The following is a 13,674-nucleotide window of genomic DNA, read 5'->3' on the forward strand; positions in this document are numbered from 1 at the left end:
TATTATGATGGGCTCAGCAGTAAAAGCTCAGGGAGAGGAGGTGGAGCAGGGGGATGTTTGTGCTCATGGTGCTTGTGTTCTCAAGCAATGTTGCAATGCTGGCACCCTTCTTCCCAGGCAGAAGGACATCTGCCTGCTGATGGGAAGTAGTGAATGAATCCTTTTTGCTTTTGGTTTCCCTGTTGAACTTTATCCATGAGTCTTTTCACCTTCCTTTCTTTCTCCCCACAGAATGGAGTGAGCAAAAAGCTGGATGGGTGTTTGGCTGCTGGTTGAGGTCAACCCATCAGAAGCGCCAGAAAACAGACACTCAGCTCCTGCTCCTAATAAACATTGCTCATCTTGTTTCCCTGCATGAGGTTACATTGTTATTGCAGAATGTTCTTCTGCTTTTACATTTTCACCTACTTTTACATTTTCCCTCACATTTAATTTCCTTCCAAATAATTAGTTGTGGAAGCAATGACATCATCCCAATTTGCTCTGACTGCCCACACCAAAACAGCTGGCTACTTCTGCAAATCTGATTAGGAATGGCACCCTTTAAAACATTGAATTTAACTAAATTAGCATTTAGTTTTCAGAGAGAATGTCTCATGGAAACCCAACCTCCTGAGATGTCAGAGACCGATACTGATTTCCTTCCCTAATTCAGCAGGTTTGTACAAAAAGGTTGGAAGAAATTGGACTACACAGTTTTGAAGGGAGCTGTTTAAAACTTGATTCCCACAGAGCCTCTGCCCAGATTTTTCTCTGCTGCCTTTGCAAGAGGCCTCATCCACAGAAGGTGCTCACAAGGGCGGTCTGACCCCCAGGAGGATGGCTGACAGCTGGCCAGGAATCTGCTTTGCCTTATTTTCAGTCTCATCTTTTCCCTGTGTCCGTTCTACACAAGCTCTGCTGAGCCCATGGGCTCAGGAGCTCCTGCTCCATAAATGCAGCTCCTGACTTGCAGCAGCCTGATGGATGAGCCACAAAGAAGTTGTAGTCTGCCATTGCTGCAAGTGCAGCCCAGCCTCTGGGCACACATCAGCCATGTCTTCACACCGGTGGAGAGTACAGTTATTTCATAATTGTTGTTATTTCCTTCTTTTTAGCTTTTCTTTTGCTTGTGCTTCCTGCAGTTTTTATAGATCTTTTTTAAAAGTGGGTGAACTGGTTCGTTACTAATTGTGTTTGCTCTGTATAATGGTGGGTGTTTCTAGCAGAATCCATCCTTTTAATCCAATTCTTTGCCACATATACACAAAGGGAAATAAAATGCCTTTAGGACATCATATTTGTAAAGAACATTAGTAATGCAGTGAGGTAGATCAGCTTCATGCATTCATTTGAAGACTAGAGTCTAAATTTAGATTTATTCCCAAATGAGAAGGGATTTGTGGCCTCAATTTCAACAGCTGTTTCAATCCAAAGCGACCACAGGAGTTAGTGCAATGAGAAGTCCTTGATTTGGAGTCTGGGAAGGAATGGTACATTAGAAGCTGGACCTCCAGCCTTCAGTGGAAATTCCTGGCAGAAATTCCTTGGATGTCTGACTTTGCTCTCTGTCCGAGCTTTGCGTGAGTTCTCAATGTCACCAAATTCCAAATTGATTTTCAGCAGGTTCCCACAAGGCCCAGGTGTCCCTGGATGATTCAACAAAGCATTCCTGTCTGTCTCAGGCTCCTGGTGCTGACAGCATGGGTTTGGTGTTGCAGCCTCTGAGCTCGCTTTCTGTGAGCCCTTCCCTGCTGTGGGGGGAAAGCCACAGCTGCAGCTGAGAGATTTGGTCTGGGCTGGAGGTGTTACCCTGCTTCACCAGCAGAACAAGGGCAGCACATCCCAGAGCTGGTGTGGCTGTCACTGCAGAAGAACCTCTGTCTTATCCGTAACCCTGAAAATGACAAAGCATTTTAAAGCGTGCAGGGAGGACTCACAAAGTTATTGTGTAGCTCATGAGCAGGTCTTATGCAGGATGCAAAGCTGGGGTCAGTTCTGTCCTTTTGTCTTTCTATATTAAGTGTCATAATCTTTGCCCCTTGTGTATGTGTAGCCTCCATCGGGGATAATGGTAATGAGTTTTGTACCAGGGGATATTAAATCCCCATTCCCCCTCAGTAATGTATAATGTCAACAGCAGCCTTTGATGAATTCAGCTTCTTCTTAATTAGATGCTTGAGCAAGAGATTATTAATCCATTTATCTCAAATTCTAATTGTACCATGACTTGCTTGCTGTTTCATGCCCAAGTTTATGATCATAGTTATCTTCTCACAACCTTTAAGGATACTCTTAAAGTGAATGTATTTCTGGAAACTTGAATTGTTGTGTTCTTACTTGTATTACTTTCCTCAATATGTGTGTGTGTAGCTATTCCAAAAGCCTCACTCCATCAGCCAGGGCTATCCTGCAACACAACAATTCAGCAAATGCAGCTAGATGCCATTTCCAATGTAGTGACATCAGGCCTTTAAAAAAATGAATTTTATCACCAGTAAAGGGAACTGGGTGCTTCTCATGGCAAAGGCTGGGATTTTTATACCAGAATTACTGAGTGGGTTTGATTTGGAGACCTACCAGCTTTGAAATGCAGGTTAAAACCATAAACTTCAGTTGTGATACTAATGTATAATTACTAATGATCCTATAGATCTAAAAATCAGTGCTAGGACATTCAGGGCAAGCCAGCTCATTTGTTGAAAGAGCATGTAGTTGCCTAAGTGACACACACTTGCCTGGATACAGCCAAGGATTCTTGTCCTTAGAGCAGGCAGAAGTTTTTTTTCCCTTTTAACAGGCTGAACTGGCCTAGTTTGCAATCCATGGTGAACACTGCAATGGCTCCATCTGCTGAAACAACTAAATCACTGGGAGCTTCAAAAAGTTGCAGCAAATGGCATTTTTTTTGCTCCTGGGGTCTGTGCTTTTTATTCCCTCTGTGTTTCTGGGTCTGGGGTGGGCTATTTCAGAATGGACTCAGAACATTCTGTAGCTTCTCTGTGTGTCCCCACAAGCAATGGGTCTGACAGACACGTGGCTGACATTCAGTCAAGTGGAATAATAAATGATAGTGGGTGAAGCCACTTTCTCAGTGCTCCTGTTTTTATATAGGCTGCTGTGTAAGGTTGTTGTGTGCAAATTGGGATTTAATGGCACCATCTAAATGGTACAGTGATATCTGGGAAGTGAGCAGGGTATTAGAGTGAGGGTAGCAAGTTTTTCTGTTGTGTTGCCTGGTTTTAGCCATCTATACTGGCTGCTATCAAAAAATACAAACTCTCCCACAGCCCTATCCTGAATACTGTGGCACATGACAGCTCTTCTGGCACTGCAGGGCTCAGGTGGTGCCAAACAAATGCTTTCTGCTGGTGTTGCTGATGTCCCCACTGACAGCTTGTCCTGGCTGTCCTTTCCAGAGCAGAGCTGGTTTCTCACTGGATCCCTGTGTCTCACTGCTGAACAAATTCCAGCCAGGACGAGGCCGGCTGCTCCCACCCCTGCAGCTCTGGCAGAAGCTGTGAGCATGTTCACAAGCAGCTGGGCTGAGTTTAGCTCCAAATACACCTAAAATAAAATCATACCCACACAGCTGAGTGCCACTGCGTCTTGTTTTGGATGAGAGAATGTTTAGGTGTCTGCTCTGAGTGCATCTGGCAGACTGCATGGACAGGGATATCTGCAGTTAGATTAGCAAGCACACGGGAGCTTCTTGCCCTGTCTGCCCTTGGGAAGCTGTGGTCACTTGGTGTGTGAGCCCCTGCTTCACTGAAATTGTTTTACTCTCCTTTCTCGTAGTGGGAGAGCACCTGACCTTGTTTGTGTATCTCATTATTGCCCTCAAACTGTTCCCCACTACCAGGTGAAACAACTGTAAGGGGAACTGCCAGGACACAAAGAGAGCTGAGCCAGAACCCTTTGTCAGCCTGGCTGGCAGCAGCCATTAAAAACTGTGATCTGTTTATGCATGGGCTGAGCTCAGAACTGGGATTTCTGCATCCTACAGTTTTCTGAACTCCTCCCAGCTCTGCCAAGGATGTATTTTGTGACTTGGAGAAAGTCAGATCTCTCTCTTTCGGTTTCCACTCAAAGTGTCTTTGAGCCATGGAAATATCTCTCGCCTCACCAAGACTGGAAGGATTAATTGATCTGTACATTTGAAGTCATAAATTGCCATGCAGGGCCAGACCCTGCACCAGTGCAGAAAGGGAGGTTTTATCACTGCTTTTGGAGGGAGGAGAACTGTGATCCAAGTGTCTACAAGTGGGCAAACCCCTCAGTGACAGGGCAAGTTAAGTCATAAATTATTTTCCCTGTCTTCCTCAAACCTCCCTGTTGGCTTTTCTTATTCACTTAAACATATTCCTGCTCAGTCTTCAGGCTCAGCTTTTTCCTGAGCTTTGTTTGTTCCTGCTGTTCTTTCTAGCAGGGCTCTTCTGCTTGAAAAAGGCACTTTGATTCACTCTGTGCTCTTGACTTGAAGCTAATGGGGTTCATCTGATCTGGTGAGTCAGAGAAAGTTCCTTTGCATCTCTGTCTTGTGGACTGAGTGAAGCAGAGCCTCTGTGGAAGACAGACATGGGATCATGTAAGGGTGATATAAATATCATATAAATTAAGTCGCTGTGCCTGACTCAATCTTGTAACTAATTCAATGTAAAACATGCCTTTTTTGCCATCAGTGTATAGAGAATAATGGCTAAGATTATTCCAGTTCCTCTCTGCCTTTGACAAATTTGAAAGCAGTGTTATGCTGATGATGAGGGGTTTGTTTTGAATACTACACTGCATACTTCTTTTTAGTCAAAGTCTTATTTATTCTGCTTTTTAACTTCTTTTCTCTCCACTTCTTAGAGCATATGAATCTCTTTAGTGTAGTATACATTGTTTTCTGGTTATACTACTAGTATTTTGTGGGGCACATAACCTCAAAGTGGAGATTTTTCATTACAGGACCTCCTTTTAAGGTAACCCAAGAATGGCAGTGCTGGATTCAGGCTTCCCATGTTGTGTGTTTGTGTGGCAGTGAAGAAGTCATTTGTACCAGAGGCCCAGCTCCCAGCTGGAACCTTAGAGACAGGAGGAAGTGATGCTGTGGAGGAGCTCACAGTCAAGTGCCACAACACAAAGAGACACAATCAATAATTCCTGCAGTGGCCTGGCTGTTCACTGTGCCCCATTTGTGGGCTGGGGCAGCAGGACTGGGGTAAGAGAGCACACCAGGCAGAGACTGTGGGTGCTCTGGGTCTTCTGGGGTGGTGCAAGGGCCCAGTGAGCCCCAGAAGACAGAGGAGAGGGATCCCTGATCCAGTTTGCTGGACACTGCCCAGGGCTGAAAGCAGAAGGGGGTGCAATATTCCTGCTGATACCTGATGTCATGAGAAGCTGAGTAGTGCAGGATCAGCCATTCCTGGTTATGCAACTCATTTGTGGCCTCAGATTCATTTGATCCCTTTTATGCATTTTGTTGGCAGCAGAACATTCTACCCATTGCCCCAGGAAGGATGAAAGAGGGTAGTCAGAGCAGATCACATACCCAGTGAACCTGAAAGGGAAAGGTAACTAACCATCCCTTTCCAGTGGTTACCCTCTCCTCTGTCAGCAGAGCAGGATTTTTATCACAATTCCTACCCCAAGCTGCTGAGAAAGGCCACCAAGTGGGCAGCTGCTATTTCCACCAAAGGAATAACTATCCCTTTCATAATCTGCTTGATGTGACATTGTTCCTTCAAAATCCAATGTTTGCTGGAAATTATGATTTTAGAAGTGACCTAAGATTGCCAGCTTCAAGCTTGGTGTTGTATATTTGACAGCACTTTGGGTATAAGAAGTTCTGCCACCTCCTCCTGCCTGGTCTGTTTTGTGCGTACGTGTCTTTCACCAGGCAATGGAGACAGAGAAAAAAGTTCAAATGGAAAGCATTTTTAGAAAAATCACAAGTGTTGGTGGCTAGTGAGTTTTTCAGGGCACACGCAGGTCCTGAGAACATTTTCAAACACATTTTTGAATTATCCCTTTTTGGTGACTGATAAAATTAATTTGCATCTTTGAAAAGTCCCTTCACTTGGACTCCTTGAGTGCTGCGAAGCTTTCTGTGTTCTGAAGGTCAGGGCGTGAGCTTAGGTTCCCAAATGGCAGCCTAACATTAGATATCTGCTTTCTGAAAACCCCCAAACTCATCCTCACGAGTTGCACATGTGATGCATGTCTCACAGGCCTGCAAGCCATCAAGGCTGTGCAGAGCTGTGCTGCTCACACTGCGCAGCAGGGCAGCAGTGCTCTTTGATCTGCTGGGCACAGATAAGGCCCTGCTCAGGGGTGGATTTACCTTGGGAGCTCTCTTTGATGGGTCCTCCCGTTGATGAGAGCAGAGCTCTGTGCCTGCTCAGTTTCTCTGAGCAAACAGCTTTCAGCACAAGGCTCTGGGGTGCTGCACCCCTGCACTGGGGGGAGGCTCTGTGCTGGCCCTGCCAGGGCAGCACTCAGCCCAGGGGTGGGTGCAGGGGAATTTATCTGCTGTGAAGAGCAGCTGTTGCTTAGGAGGCTCTTTCACCTTTGTCTTTAGATCAAGGCTGTAAGTCTGATGAGCACTTTGTTATTTAGGATATGCAAAAATGGAGAACAAATATTTCACTGCCCCATCCTTTAATATCAAGAATATTCTTAGTGGCCTCAACAAACCAGCAATCACCCAGTGCCCTTACAGTGTAGACAATTTATCTGTGTCACTCAGTGTTATCTCATCAATGTTGCAGTCCTGAGCTTGGCACCATTCTGTTTACTGCCACATTATTAGTCCTGAAGGAAAGCTTAAAATCCCTATTCTTTTTATTTGGGGTTAGTTTATGGTAGGGATTCATTATGTGCTGGTCACAGCTCTGTGCAGGCAAAGAGGATGTACATGCCCCATTCTCAGGGTTGAGAATGGTCTTCACAAAGGCTGAGGCTCTGCTTAGGATTTGTGTATTTACCTGGCTTTCAACAGCATGGTGACTCCCATCTATTTCCCAGCTACAATTAACGAAATCATGACCAGGTATGCACTGATCCAGCACCCAGAGCTCCACAGAACAAGCTGAATGTCAGAGCAGAACAGTTTTACACTAGATCTTTCATTTAAAAAATCAATGTGGTATTTCCCTTCTTTCTTCCCAGACTCATACTACTTTCTGCTGGACCCCACTCTTTGCTACTACTTAATTTTCCAATAAATTCAAGGGCAAACACAGCTGTATCATTAAAGGGCTCCAGAAGTAGTGAGAAAATGAGACTGCACTTATCCCTGTCCACTTCAGAGACTCTCCTTGGATGTAACAGTTCTTGTGTTGAGCCAAGAGATTCATACCAAGGATGACAAATGCTCCCTGGGATCCTGACATTACAACTGCGTGTCAAACACTGCCCTGTGACAAAGGCATATATCTTCTTCTGTTTGGCAAAAAGTGGGGAGCTATTTCTGAGACTGAAGAATTATTTTCTTATCTCTGCTGGGCCCTGAAGGACTAAACACACATCCTACAGACTGTACATGCACTGCTAGAAATGCAGCCATCACCAGAGCTGTCTGGCACTCCTCTCCTTGTGTCCAATAATGATGCCATTTTGCTGTGAAATAATGACAATTTCAGACATTACACAGTGGTATTTTACTACTCATAGCAATTTTACTCATCCTGTCCCTCTCCCTTTTTTAGGATATTTGAATGAAAGTTACTATTTGGTTATCAAGGATTAACCTTTTAAAGAGCTCTTGTAGGGTCCCATGATTTCACAGACATGATATGAAGCATGTGGGGCTTTCACCTCCTGCCAGTGGACCAGCCCAGATGAATCCCTCTGGTCCAGCAGCTCATCTCAGGCAAGACTGAGCATGGTCCACACAGGCACGGTGAGAGCTCTGACACACTGACAGTGAGAGGAGTCCTCGCTCTGAGATGTTGACATCTTGTGTTAGAGTGAGTAATGTGCTGGGACGTGTGCCAGCCTCCGAGACCTTCCTGGGAAGGCAGCACCATAAGCAATTTCAGTGTCAGTTAATTACACTTGAAGACATTGTGGTGGTTGTGGTGTCTAAACACAGAATAGACAGAGATGCAGAGCAGTGCCTCAGGACATGGTGACTTTAGTGTGACAATCAATGAAGGGCTTTGAAGTCTTGTCTTGTTTTCTTTGCAGATATTTCTCTTTTATCTCATGCTGGGGTTTGTTTGGAGTTTTTTTTTGACAGGTGTTGGTTTTTTGTTTAATGTTAAAACCCCTTGTCACATATAACAAGAGCTGCTGGATGCAGTTCTTAGCCTCTGACATTAGAGGAAAGTTAAGGCTGACCTGCATTGCTGAGTTCTCCAAACCTCCTCTGCAGCATCTTAATGCTGGTGTCCTGCAGGACTTGCCCACTTGGTCATGCCTGCACCTATCTCATGTCCCTAAAACACAGTGGCTGCCCCACAGGTGATGATTCCAGTGCCTGCTCAGTGTAGAGAAAGCAAAGGGAGGACACTGGGATCAGAGGTGCTGCCTGTCTCATTTTATGGCCTATTAGATGATCTCTGGATGTTTTCTCTTCTCTGTGAAAGACTGAACATTTTTCAGGATACAGTAAAAAGCTCTGTAGCTGAATTCATACAAATAATTCTTTTCCATGCTTCCTGTGGCACTCTCCCAGAAGCTGTCACTGGCTTTGTGCAGGACCTCTGGCAGAATTTCTCCAGAACCCTTTTTCTGCCAACAGCGTGGGCAGCTGAAAATAGTAAAAGAATATTTTTTCAAAAATTATTTGTGGCCATAAAGTATATATTTTATGCCAGTGTAAGTATTATATGGTTGTATTAAATCCATTGCTGTATTTAAGCACTTAAAACAGCTTCCCCTGAAAGCTGCTCTCACTGGGGGATTTTCTGTGGATGCTCTTGGCTGTTAAGCCATCCCAACAGAACTTTTTTGTGCCTTTCTGTCTCAGATAGAGAAGACTGCAGGACTTTGTCCTGCCTGCACAGGAGGGCTTCAGAGATGAAGGCCTTACAGCCATCCTCATCCCCTCTTTGCCAGCGCCAGCATCTCATCAGTCTGTGTGGACTTACATGCACCAGGGGCTGCAGCTGTGTTTTCTCACCAGAGCAGGCACAAAATAATGAGTCAGTTTGAAGGCCTTCCAATCAAAACTGTGTGTACCTTAATTCGTCTCTATTTTCCCTTTCAGTGCATTTTACCAAATATACATGAATCAGCAAAGCTAATAGATGTAAGCAGATAGTGCCAGTTTATTTTCTTTAAGCATATTCTACTTCATGTCATTGCTAGAGGTGATATTCTAGTCTGTTTTATTTGTTTTTCCTGGAAACAGTGTTTCTTTCTTACAGAATATATCTGAAATTAGCAATAAGGTCAATCTACAAGGTTTTTGTTGAACAGCTGCTCTGATGTGTTTGTTACAGAGTTCACCTTGCACTGCAGAACAAAGGAGGTCAGGGGATGCAAGCACGTGAATTCTGCTCCCTTCTAAATGCTGTCAAATCCCATTCATTGCCCTTCATGGTGGTGTTACTGAAACACCTTCACACAAAGTACCAATATCAAAACCAATGGATTTCCTGGAGTATCTGTGTCTCTTGTGGGAACCATTATTTTGTGTAGGCTCTTATAATCAGTTTTTATGAGGCTTGAAGTACCTGTACTTTGCAGTAGAAAGACTTTTTTGGATAAGAGTATTTTGCAGTGTTTTTTAAAACCTGCCTGGAACTTAATCCGCTACCTGGGGAGTATTTCATTTCCAGCTCTCTCCTGGCTTATTTTTGGGCTGTTGTCTCCTGGCAGTGTAACTCTTTGGTGGTTTGGGGATTGAAGTGTGCTGTGTGATTTAGCAGCATTTCAGGCATGCCGTGGATCCTAAGGAAGGAGGCTGTGAATGGCTGTGTGTGATCCTGCACTGACAGCCTGTGCTGGCTGGAGCACATGCTCTGCATTCACAGCCAGCTCCATGCAGTGACTTGTGGTGACTCAGCCAGGAAGAGAGGAACACACAGAGTCTGGGCTGAGAACAAGAAACAGACTTTTTTAGAGGTGGAGTGAAAATTCCAGCACTATTTAGCAGCCATGTCCTTTTCCCAAACACTTGCAGGAAGAGCCATCCCATATCTGAGGGAACCAGGTGTGGTTTTTTCTCCCCTGGTTGCATTCTGCCCACTTCAGTCACTTCATCTTCCTGTGCAAAGCATCTCCCCAGATCCCCATCCTGGCCCTGACCCACTCAGGGGGTCTGCAACCACTGCATGGCAATTTATGAGCAAAGCTGCTGCTCAGGAGGAGCAGGGGGTCTTTTGCTGCTGCACCTCAGAGCTCTGGTGACCTTTAGAACCAGCTATTGCCCTCCCAATAATTTGTATTATTTTAAATGGACTTGGGCCCAAACTCAACACCAATTTAATCCCCAAACCTCCTGCTGAAATTAATGGGCTGCAACATTCATGTTGACTCTAGTGGGATTTCTGTCTTGTGATTCATTCATTGCTCTTTTCTGTATCTGAACCTTTTCCATTCTATTTAAAGTGTGCAGGGACTGAGCACAGCTCCGTTGTCTCTGCTTGCTGCACAGAGCTCTTCGCACACCCTTCAGGTTGTTAAATTCCGTGATATTTGAGGAAGAGTATTAATAGCTAGGATCCTGCTCAGGGACTAGCTTTGAAGGCTTCTGGGATAGCATTCGGACTGCATGGCCTGTGGGGCTGCCAGACACTGACTTCAGAGAATTGTAGAATCTTGGAATGGTTTTTTTGGAAGGGACCTTAAAGACATTCGAGTTCCATTGCCCTGCATTGGACAGGGACACCTTCTTGTAGACCAGCTTGTTCAGAGCCCCATCCAACCTGGCCTTGAACACTTCCAGGGATAGAATGTCCACTTTTAATGTGGCAGCTTGCCTGGATAAGCCTCCATCACCTGCTATCCCCACTGCAACATGAAACACTAATCACTGGGAGGATTGATTTATAGGTGGCCTGGATAAAGCCCTTGCACATTTGTCCTGACTCTTCCAGCATTTACACCCAGATGTGGAGACACAAATAACCAGCACTGAAAGTTTGCTGTGAAGACAGCTGTAGATTTTCAATTAACAAGTTTTGTTAATCTTGGAGATGCAGCTGCCAGGGTGGCTTGTGTGTTTTTCCCCTCTACCTTGTACTACTGCTGTCAAGACATGAGGATTGATTTGTGTTTCTGTGCTCTAACATACAGACAGGATTCAAAGCTGAGATTCTCATTATAGCTATGTTTTCCCAGCTTGGATTCATCTGACTCCCTTTGCTCTGCCTGCCTTTCAGGCTGTGCACATCCAGAGAATGATAATGACAACAAACTCCAGAGATTCCATGTAGGACAGCTGAGCCAGGTGCTGCTGCCTGCTGTGTCCAGTGGCGTGTGGTCCCTCAGGTATCACACATGACATGAGAGGACCTTGTTTGAAACACATCAGTGTTTTACAGCATCCACGTGAGCACATGTTTATTTCAACAGTGCAAAGTGCATCTTGGCTTTGCACTTTCCTTGCCCCTACACAAAGCCTCAGCACACTCTGGAGTAAATTGTGATAGGAAAGATGTGTAAAACCCTCTATTCTGAGGGTTGTAAGGAGCAGCTTTTTCCATTTGTTGCTTTCTTGAACTATCAACCTTACAATGAGTGTATGGTAGATATTTTCTGTCTGAAATTTACCTGAGTTTTTCCTTTGCTGAATCTCAGTGTCTTCCTTTACTCTGCAGAAGACTTTCAGCAGTGGACCCACAAAGGGCAACACCCTTCCAAGTGTTGCAATCTGATTTCAGTGTCATTTTCTCCTTGTCTGAAAGATTTTCCTGTGCCCATGTTTCTGCTGGAAAAACTAGCCGATGTTTATCACTCTTCTAATCATGCCAAGTTTTCAGTATCTCTCCTTGTTTGCTTCCTTGCAGTTCCTTGATGTTGAATCTTTTAATTGCATCTTTTACTTTTTGTTTCTTTGTTTATTCCAGGATCGCTGGCTGCTAAAGTAATTTCCCACATTAGTAGTTTAACATGGCATTCATTGCATTAGACTCTTGCACCTTAGAACAGGCACCTTGTGTTAGAATTGTCTTTGCTGTCCCTCAGCTTTTTTTTGTTCGGTGCCAAAGCCAAGATCCTTCCCTACTTAGCCGGGGAGCAGAAAACTGTGAAACCTTTCAGTAGGAGATAACAGGGATATGCAGACAATGCCACGCCTGCCCCGGCCATGCCTGAGGCCTCCAGACACACCAGTTCCAGCTAATCCTGCATTGCACAGAGCTGAGCTCAGCCTAAAGTCACCTCTTGGCTCACACTGGCTCTGCCTTCAAAGTTTGCCCTGCTTTGGGTAGGACGCCCAACCCAGTGACCTCCAAATTTTTCTGGGATTCATTGCCACTCTTGCCTGGCTCCCTGACTCCTGGTGGCCTGTGTCACTGCTGAGCATGGGCAGGCTCTCAAAAGAAGATTCCCAAAATCTCCCAGGCAATTCCTGTCCGATCCAGAGGTGTGTCAGGGGAATGACTGTGAATTCCTTGAAAGCCTGTGTTAAAAGCTAAGGGCCCCACAACTCTATTTTCTGTTTCTCTGAAACCATTTATTTGAGAAATATACTATTTCTCATATTCCCCTGCTTTTATCACAAGACTGAGCTGTAAGTAGTGTCTTTAGTCTTGTGTAAGAGCCCTCATGCTTGGAGAGTAACATTGGTGCAGTTCATGATAATTAACAGGTTAATTAATGCTGTGTGCAGGCAGGGTTCAGGTTGGTAACATTCCTGGAAGGTAACAAGAATTTGTGAACTAGAAGTCCCAAGTAGATATGTTTGCTAGACACCCTCGTCTCTTAATGAAGGTTTTTCTTCTTAAAATAACAAACTGCACCCATTTGCCATCTCCACAGGGCAGCCCCTTCAACCACGCCTGGAGAAGGAGGCTGAGGAATACGAGCACAGACCAAAGCTGTCTCAGCCTTGTTTCCTTAAGGGCTGCTTTTTATGCTCTATTCCAAAATTATCTCATTACACAGCATAAACCCATATAGCTTTGCAACAGTACCCTGCCCTCCTTTGGTCTGTGAACTTATTTATATCTGCAATATTTTTATTTGTTGTCTTTTTAATGTCATATTTTAAAGCTTCTCGTGGTGCTTGACCTGCAAATGGATACTTGAAACCAAGATGAGCGAAATCTCTCTATAAGAACAGTTGCTGTGGAAAGGGTACATTTATATTAGATTATATTCAAACTGTGCTGAAGGAATGGAATTGAACCAAGAGGGAAATATGATTTTTATTGCCTGCTTCTCCTGTAAATGACACATCATTTCATCTGGCTCATTTTTTTATTGGTATTTTCCCTCCTGCTTCAATTGCAGAATTACTGTGATTTGGAGATTGGCAATTTTACTGAGACCAATGTCTTTCAGGTAAGGTGTCTTTCACCTCTTTCAAAAAGTGTGCTGCTGCTTCATTTGAAATCAGACTGTCAGACAACATGATTTGGGTTTGTTAAGAACTGTAAATCAGTTTTCAAACTAGAACACTGGCACAGGTCTAATTTGACAGATCTCTGTCATGACAGAATTTAACAAGTCGGGTTCTGAGCATAATACATGTTTGACAAAAGCAAGATAAGACTTGTACAAAATAAAAATTCAAAGCCCTGGTTTCTCACATTT

The sequence above is a fragment of the Passer domesticus genome, chromosome 12 (genome assembly GCF_036417665.1).
Source record: "Passer domesticus isolate bPasDom1 chromosome 12, bPasDom1.hap1, whole genome shotgun sequence".
In the NCBI taxonomy this organism is placed as follows: Eukaryota; Metazoa; Chordata; class Aves; order Passeriformes; family Passeridae; genus Passer; species Passer domesticus.